This window comes from Psammomys obesus, unplaced genomic scaffold, assembly GCF_907164565.1.
Source record: "Psammomys obesus unplaced genomic scaffold, mPsaObe1.curated_primary_1811, whole genome shotgun sequence".
Taxonomy (NCBI): Eukaryota; Metazoa; Chordata; class Mammalia; order Rodentia; family Muridae; genus Psammomys; species Psammomys obesus.
The window spans coordinates 926,167-936,272 of record NW_026592548.1 but is presented as its reverse complement, the minus strand read 5'-3'; positions in this window follow the sequence as shown (position 1 = coordinate 936,272).

Here is a 10,106-nt window from a genome sequence, read left to right as displayed (position 1 = left end):
ATACAGAAAATGCAAGGAGATCCATACTTAGCCTGCATAAAAGTAAAGTCTAAGTATATAAGAGGCCTCAACACAAAACCAAACACATTAAATCTGTTAGAAGAAAAAGTGGGGAAGAGCCTTGAATGTATTGGCACAAGAGACAACTTCCTAAACAGAACACCAAGAGCTCAGGCTCTAAGATCAATAATAAATAAATGGGACCTCATGAAACTGAAATGCTTCTGTAAAACAAAAGACACTGTTGACAGAACAAAATGACAGCCTACAGACTAGAAAAGATCTTAACTAACCCTATATCTGGCAGAGAACTAATATCCAGAATATACAGAGAACTCAAGAAATTAAACACCAACAAACCAAATAACCTAATTTTAAAATGGGGTACAGAGCTAAACAGAGCATTATTTTTTAAATTTTATTACAATTTATTTACTTTGTATCCCAGCTATAGCCCCCTCCCTCTTCTCCTCCCATGCCCCTCCCGTAGTCCACTGATAGAGGAAGTTCTCCTTCCCTTCCATTTGACTGTAGCCTACCAGGTCTCATCAGGACTATCTGCATTGGCTTCCTCTGTGGCCTGGTAAGGCTCCTCCCTGCTCCTCAGGGGGAGGTGATAAAAGAGACAGCCACTGAGTTCATGTTAAAGGCAGCCCCTGTTCCCCTTACTAGGGTACTCACTTGGAAACTGAAAATTCTTAACAGGACTATCGAATGGTGTAGAAACACTTAAAGAAATGCTGAGTGTCCTCAATCATCAAGGGAATGCAAATCAAAATGACTCTGAAATTTCATCTCACACCCATCAGAATGGATAAGATTAAAAACTCAAGTGACAACATATGCTGGAGAGGATGAGGGCAAAGGCAAACTCTCCTCCACTGCTGGTGGGAATGTAAACTTGTACAACCACTTTTGAAATTATTCTGGTACTTCCTCAGAAAATTGGGAATAGTGCTACCTCAAGACCCAGCTATACTACCCCTGGATATATATGAAAGTTTCAACTGTACAACAAGGACATTTGTTCAACTATGTTCATAGCAGCTTGTCCATAATAGCCAGAATCTGGAAAGAAGCTAGATGTCCCTCAACTAAAGAATGGATACAAAAATTGTGAAACATTTTAACAATGGAATACTACTCAGCTATTAAAAACAAGGAAATTATGAAATTGCAGGCATATGATTGGAACTAGAAAAGATCATCCTGTGTGAGGTAATCCAGAACCAGAAAGACACACATGGTATATTCTCAGCAATAAGTATGTATTAGCCATATTATAGAGGATAAAATCTACAGACCTAAAGAAGCTAAACAAGGTGGACCCTAGGGAAGATGATTCATTCTCATTCAAAATGGAAAACAGGACAGACACTGGAAGTGGTAGAAGAGAGGGAACAGGATGGAAGCCTACCACAGATGTCCTCTAAAAGACTCCACCCAGCAGGCAATGGAAGCAGATGTAGAGACTCACAGCCTAACTTTGGACAGAGCACAGAGAGTCTTATGGAAGAAAGGGGATATGGAAGGACCCAAGGGGACAGGAGTCCCACAAGGAGACCAACAAAGACAAAAAAATAATAATAAAGCTGTGCCCAGAAGGTACAGATACTGATGCATCAATGAAAGACCTTGCATAGAGAAGACCTAGACCCCCTGCTCAGATGTAGCCCACAGACAGTTCAGTCTCCATGTGGATTTCCTAGTAAGGGGAGAAGAGACAGTCTCTGACATGAACTCAGTTGTCTGTTCTTTGATCACTTCTAGTTAGGGCGACCTAAGCAGCCCACAGAGGAAGAGGATCCAGGCAGTGCTGATGAGACCTGATAGGCTAGGGTTAGATAGTAGGGGAAGAGGACTTCCCCTATCAGTGGACTAGGGGAGGGGCATAAGGGAGGAATAATGAGTGAGGGTGGGACTGGGAGGAGAGAGGGAGGTGGCTATAACCAGTATACAAAATAAATAAATTGTAAATAATAATAGTCGTCGTAGTAGAAAAATATTCACATGAATGGAATTGGTCAAAATGCAAAGAACAACCGTGGGATGCCCATTTCCACTTGATACGTCCAAAACAGCTCTTATTCCCAAGGCTCAGGAAACATCATTAGTAAGGGGCAGAAAGAATATAAGACTCAGAAGACAAGATCATGTGCTTGAATTATTGCTGTTTGTATATAACCCCAACAACATGGTCATTCAAACACAACCTGCATAATGACTATACTAGGTGACTTTCTAACATGAATGGGAAAATTTCATAATTCTTCCCCCTAGATGAAGAGTCACACACAGCGAATAGCTAGTAAGAGAATCACTCTTCTCTAGAGATGATTCTCCTGATGGGTTATACAATACAAAGAAGTCAGCCCTATACACATATACATATGAGCAACACTAAATAGACTCAACAGTTTGTATTTATATATACATAATTGTATATATACAACATATTTATACAATAATAATAAATAAGTGTTCATAACTTTGATAGGGTGTGGGTGGAACACAAGAGAATTTGGAAGACTGTAAGGGTGATATGGAAATGATGTAAATACAGTACTCATTTATAAAGCTTCAAGAAAAACCTTTGAGTTGTTCTTTTTGTCTTCCTTTTCTATCCATAGTTATGTCAGCTTTGATAGACAGTTGTGCTTAAAGTGGGGAACAGCCTAGAACTCATTGGCACAGGAGACAACTTCCTGAACAGAACACCAACAGCACAGGCTCTAAGAGCAACAATCAATAAATGGGACCTCATGAAACTGAACAGCTTCTGTAAAGCAAAGGACACTGTCATCAAAACAAAACGCCTGCCTACAGATTGGGAAAGAATCTTCACTAACCCTTTATCTGACAGAGGACTAATATCGAGTATATACAAAGAATTAAAGAAGCTGAAAAGCAGCAAACCAAGTAATCCAAAAAAAAAAAAAAATGGGGAACAGAGCTAAACAGAGAATTCTCTGTAGAGGAATATCGAATGGCAGAGAAACACTTAAAGAAATGCTCATCCTCATTAGCCATCAGGGAAATGCAAATCAAAACGACCCTGAGATATCACCTTACACCCATCAGAATGGCCAAAATGAAAAACTCAAGGGACAACACATGCTGGAGAGGTTGTGGAGAAAGGGGAACCCTCCTCCACTGTTGGTGGGAATGTAAACTGGTACAACCACTCTGGAAATCTATCTGGCGCTTTCTAAGACAATTAGGAATAGTGCTTCCTCAAGACCCAGCTATACCACTGCTAGGTATATACCCAAAGTTTGCTCAAGTACACAAAAGGGATATTTGCTCAAACATGTTTATAGCAGCTTTATTTGTAATAGCCAGAACCTGGAAACAACCCAGATGTCCATCAACGAAGGAATGGGTACAGAAATTGTGGTATTTTTACACAATGGAATACTACTCAGCAATCAAAAAGGAGGAAATCATGAAATTTGCAGGCAAATGGTGGGATCTAGAAAAGATCATCCTGAGTGAAATATCCCAGAAGGAGAAAGACAAACACGGTATATACTCACTTATATAGACCTATAAGATATGATAAACATAATGAAATCTATACACCTAAAAAAGATAATCAAGAGAGTGGACATGGGGTAAAATTATCAATCCTCGTGTTGAAAGACAGAGTGGATGCGCAGTGAACATTGACAGGAGTCTACTGAGCGCATTTGAAAAACTCAAACTAGCAGTGTTTTCAAAGCAAAGACTCATGACCAAACCTTTGGCAGAGTACAGGGAATCATAAGAAAGAAGGGGAATTAGTCTGATGAGGAAAGGATAGGAGCTCCACAAGGACCAAATATATCAGGGCACAGGGTCTTTTCTGAGACTGACATGCAACCAAGGACCATGTATGTATGTAACCTAGAACCTCTGCTCAGATGTAGCCTGTGGTAACTCAGTAACCAATTGGTTTCCCATAGTGAGGGGAATAAGGACTATTTCTAACAGGAACTCAATGACTGTCTCTTTGGCATCCCCACCCCTCAAGGGAGGAGCAGTCCTGTTAGGCCACAGAGGAGAGCTTTGCAGCCAGTCCTGAAGATACCTGATAAAACAGGATCAGATGAATGGGGAGGAGGTCCCCCCTATCAGTGGACTTGGCAAGGGGCACAGTGGAGATGAGGGAGGGAGGGAGGGACTGGGAGGGAATGAGGGATCGGGACATGTCTGGGATACAGAGTTAATAAAATATAACTGATAAAAAAATAAAATTAAAAAAAAGAAGACCCAGAAATAAACCCACACACCTATGAATACTTGATTTTTGACAAAGAAGCCAAAACTATTCAAAAAAAGACAGCATCTTCAACTAATGGTCCTTGTCCAACTGGGTGTCTACATGCAGAAAAATGAAAATAAATCCATATTTGTCATCCTGCACAAAACTAAAGTGGTTCAAATACCTCAATATAAAACCAGATCCTCTAAGTTGGTTAGAAGAAAAAGTGGGGAAGACCCTAGAACTCATTGGCACAGGAGACAACTTCCTGAACAAAACACCATTAGCACAGGCCCTAAGAGCAACAAACAATAAATGGGACCTCATGACACTGAAAAGTTTATGTAAGGCAAAGGACACTGTAGTCAGAACAAAACAACAGCCTACAAATTGGGGAAGGATCTTCACCAACCCAACATCTGACAGAAGACTGCTATCTGTGATATTTAAAGAACTAAAAAGTTAAAAGGCAATAATTCAAGCAACCCAATTAAAAAATGGGGTATGGAGCTAAACAGAGAATTCTCTGTAGAAGAATATAGAATAGTAGAGAAACACATAAGGAGATGTTCAACATCCCTTGCCATCAGAGAGATGCAAATCAAAACGACCCTGAGATTTCACCTTACACCCATCAGAATGGCTAAGAAAAAAAACTAAAAAGTCAATGCATGCTGGAGAGGCTGTGGAGAAAGGGGAACCCTCCTCCTTTGCTGGTGGGAATGTAAACTGGTACAAGCACTATGGAAATTAATCTGGCACTTTCTCAGACAATTAGGAATAGTGCTACCTCAAGATCCAGCTGTACCACTACTAAGCATATATCCAAAAAATATTCAAGTACACAGGAAGGACATTTGCTTAACCATATTTGTAGCAGCTTTATTCATAATATCCAGAACCTGGAAACAACCCAGATATCCATCAACAGAGGAATGGATACAGAAATTGTGGTACTTTTACACAATGGAATACTACTCAGCAATTAAAACCAGGAAATCATGAATTTTGCAGGCAAATGGTGAGATCTAGAAAAAAGTCATCCTGAGTGAGATATCCTAGGAGCAGAAAGACACACATGGCATATTTCACTTATAAGTGGGTACTAGACATATAAAATAGGATAAATATACTAAAATATGTACACCTAAAGAAGATTAACAAGAAAGAGGACCAGGGGTCAGATGATCGATCCTCATCTAGAAAGTCAAAGGGGATAACATTGGAAGTAGGAGAAAACAAGTAATAGGACAGTAGCCTACCACAGAAGGCACCTGAAAGATTCTACCTAGCAGTGTATCAAAGCAGATGGTGAGACCCATAACCAAGCTTTCAGCAGAGTGTAGGGAATCATATGAAGGAAGGAAGATACAAGTGAATGTATAAAATTATCGAAAAATAAAAAATATTAAAAAACTGTATTGTACTGGAAAGGAAACAGAATGGTGGATCAATGGAATTGGAGAAAAGACCCAGAAAAAAACCCACACCCTTATGGACACCTGATTTTTGACAAAGATGCCAAAACCATTCAATGGAAAAAAGATAGCATCATCACCAAATGGTGCTGGTCTAACTGGATGTCTACATGTAGAAAAATGCGTGTAGATCCATACTTATCTTCCTGCACAAAACCATGTGGATCAAAGACCTCAATATAAAAGCAGACACACTAAATCTCTTAGAAGAAAAAGTGGTGAAGAGCCTGGATCTCACTGGCATAGGAGACAATTTCCTGAACAGAACACCAACAGCACAGGCTCTAAGATCAACAATCAATAAATGGGACCTCATGAAACTGAAAATCTTTTGTAAAGCAATGTACACTGTTTTCAAAACAAAACAACTGCCTACTTTTTGGAATTTTAAGTATAGCTAATTTCACACTGAATTTTATGTTTATGTTGGTTGTTTTGTGTCTTGGCTTTGTACATTTTTTATGACCTATAATGAACCTTTTTTCTTCACTAATAAGACTAAAGAAAATTAGTCATGTGCATGCACATCAAGTGTTGTTTTGAGCACAGGTGACTCACCTTCTTTGAGTGTCCTAGAAGAACTCTATAGTATGGTTGACCTATCTTTTCCTTCTAATCTCTCTGGCTTTCTACTTGCTTCTAAAGGAAGGTGCTGGTAATCTAATTCTATAGAGAAGTTTTTCATTTTATAGCACTAACTGAGGAAGTGCTTGGTAAAAATTTAGATTCCAGTTGACCCAACACTCTCTTAAGATTTACTGAGGCAGAATTGTGGCCAGGAAACCTGCACTTTTAGCAGGTTTGGAGACTATATGACTGTATGCACTGCTGGAAAGGAAGCTTTATAGTATAGTATAGATTTATAGTATAGATTTCTAAGCCTAACTCAAGGATGCTCTGTGCAACGGGCAAGGATGAATTCTAAAATGTGTACATTTTCAAACTCTCCACGTGATTTGGAAATAACCAAGATCATTACTATTAATTTGACAAATGGTTTTATCTACTTTATTGTTTGTATTTCACTGTCATCAGATTCAGGTGTAATCCTGACACCTTCTGGAGGCCTCTGGCTATGTCCCATCACTGCTTTCTAAGTAGTGATAGCCACGCTATCACTTTCTAAGCGTGATAGCCACGCTGCTATTTTTGAAAAAAAAAAAAAAATACCCCTAGGAGACAAATACATTTTTTATTTTTAGTACCATACTGAGCTAAATTCTTGGTTTCAGCAATAATTCTATCTAAAATTTATGAAGAATTCAAAATAGTGAAGCTACTGTAGGTTCCAGACAATTTATTTAAAAAAAATAAACTATTTTATTTACTTTGATTAATATAAAAAATATTAACTCACCATATATAACATAACTATAGCAAAATTTCAGGGCAATTGCCATGGAAACATGCCAAACACAGGCGGGCTGGTTACTTGGTATTAAAGAAGTACACTGTGGGTTAGAAAAGAACAGCTAAGCTCCATCCTTGCATTCAGTTTATTCAAACATGAACACAATTTAAAAGATTTGGTCAGTTTTATGTGGTATTGTCTTCTACTTTTCTACTTTGCTAGTTAAAGAAAATTATTTAATAGGTATTCAGGCAATCTTACATTTTTGCTGAAACATGATTATTGTTTTTTTTTTCTTTCACCTAAAATACCAGCTTTTCATATCCAGTCTATCAGATATTGTATTTATAAAAATGACCAAAAAATAAATCCAAATGCATTTAATAGCTGTAAGGTTCTAGTTATATCTCTGGAACCACCATATGCAGCCGTTTAGTTTATCATTATAATATCTTATGGCACTCTGTATCAAATATTAGTAGGAATCACTGTGATTAAAAACTGAAAAACAATCCTCATAACATGTTCCCAAAGTGTTGAGAACAAAGCACAAAGGTCCTTGCACTTATAAATCTCCAGAGAAATCAGGAATGTTAAGCATACAGGATTTTTTTCCCAATGAGAAAGACGAAAAATCCTGTGCTTTGATCCAGAAAGCTGAGAATTGAAAGTGGTTAGTACCCTGTTGATCTGTACAACCAGGACCAGAGGTGGCTAGTAATCTAAATGACCCTTATAGCCAGAGAATGCTCCTCAGCCAGGACTAGAGGTGGCTAATAGCCCAAATGGCCTCTGTGTTATCTGTAGAACCAAGACCAGGCCAGATATTTAGGCCCTTAAGCTAGTGCAGGTAGCATATCTCTAGAACCCATCTTTTTGAATGAAATGACACCGAGTTGATAGTCTAATTAAATTTCCTTGTGCAATGTTGATTTTATTACACCAGGAAACTTTCCAAAATTATACTTGGCTTAAATTCATTGGACTGTTATTAGATTCTCTAAAGTCTGATACAAGTTGATGAAGTCAATCTGCACCTCTTTGTGTAGAATCTGAAATTCTTATTGCTTTGTGAGGTTTGTTTCCCTGTATGAAACAGAGACTCCCATCACCCAAGCTGGCAGATTATAAAATGATAGAAAGTGAAGTTAAACCTGCCACAAGTTTGCTAACATTTAGCTCTGTTACCCACAGGGCTTGGTTACTTCTTGGTAGTACATTTGACTGTCTTCACCCATGGAACTCATAGAAGCTTGAAATGCCTCATGTTCCCCACAGCTCTACAAAAAGCTAGAGGTGAGGGGTGAGGAGATCATACAAGGTCAGATATAGCACTATAGGTTATTCTGAATTCCAATGCTGTGAATAACCACTGAGTTATCAGATACATTATTCTGGCAGTGATATAATTGCATTGGTTGAGAAAGAAAGAAGTGGAAACTTCAAAACCCCATATTTATACCTTATTAACTGAAACATCTCCACGGCAGCTGACTCTGAGCCCTTGCTTCAGTTAATCCTCAAGATAATGACATTAGACATTATGTGAGATGATCTCACTGAACCAGGAATTGAACAGAGTTTTATGTGTTCTCTTATTTAATTTTCCAAAAAATCTGGGTAGATAAATGTAAAATGACTCTGCACATTTTTCAGACCAAAAAATTGTGGGTCTTATAGACTGGGTTCTGAGAGTTACAAAACCCCCAATAAACATGCACAACAGGTTTTCTTTTAACTCTCATCTTAATCTGTTCTTTATGTACTTATATTTTAAAGAAGAAAATGTTCAATGAGAAAAAGAAGAAACACAAGAAATAGAAAAGGACAACAGTGGAGGGGATGGGGATATTGATTCTATGGAAATAAAAATGCAAGGCAACCTTGAAAGTAACTCAGACTTTAATTTTTCCTAGAAGTTCCAATTTGGCAGAGAGTCTTTTTTTATTATTTTATTAATTACACTTTATTCACTTTGTATCCCCCATAATCCCCTACCTCCTCCACTCCCTATCCCACCTTCCCTCCCCTTTCTGCATGCATGCCACTCCCCAAGTCCACTGATAGGGGAGGTTCTCCTCTCCTTTCTGATCTTAGTCTATCAGTTCTCATCAAAAGTGGCTGCATTGTCTTCTACCATGGCCTGGTAAGGCTGCTCCCCCGTCAGGGGGAGGTGATCAAAGAGCAGGCCAATCAGATTATGTCAGAGGCAGTCCCTCTTCCCATTACTATGTAACCCATTTGGACACTGAACTGCCATGGGCTACATCTGTGCAGGGGTTCTGGGTTATCTCCATGGATACTCCTTGGTTGGAGTATGATTTTCTGGGAAGTTCCCTGTGTTCAAATTATCTTGTTCTGTTGCTCTGCTTGTGGAGTTCCCATCCCCTCCAGCTCTTACTATTTCCCACTTCTTACATAAAATTCCATTCACTCTGCCTGTCAGTTGGCCATCAGGCTCAGCATCTACTTTGATAGTCTATACTGCAGAGGCTTCCAGAGGCCCTCTGTGGCAGGTTCCAAGGTTGTTTCATGTTTTCTTCTGGCTTTCAGAGGCCCTCTGTAGCAGGTTCCGAGGTTGTTTCCTATTTTTTTTTTCTTCTGATGTCCATCCTCTTTGCCTTTCAGGATGGGGATTGAACATTTTAGTTAGGGTCCTCTCTTTTGCTTAGGTTGTTTAGATGTACAGATTTTAGTGGGTTTATTCTATGTTGTATGTTTATATGAGTGAGTATATACCATGTGTGTCTTTTTGCTTCTGGGACAACTCATTCAGGATAATCCTTTCCAGGTCTTACCATTTACCTGCAAATTTCATGATTTCCTTATTTTTCATTGCTGAGTAATACTCCATTGTATAGATGTACCACAGTTTCTGCATCCATTCTTCAGTTGAGGGGCATCTGGGCTGTTTCCAGCTTCTGGCTATTACAAATAAAGCTGCTACAAACATGGTTGAGCAAATGTCCTTTTTGTGTACTTGAGCCACTTTTGGGTATATGCCTAGGAGTGGTATGGCTGGATCTTGAGGAAG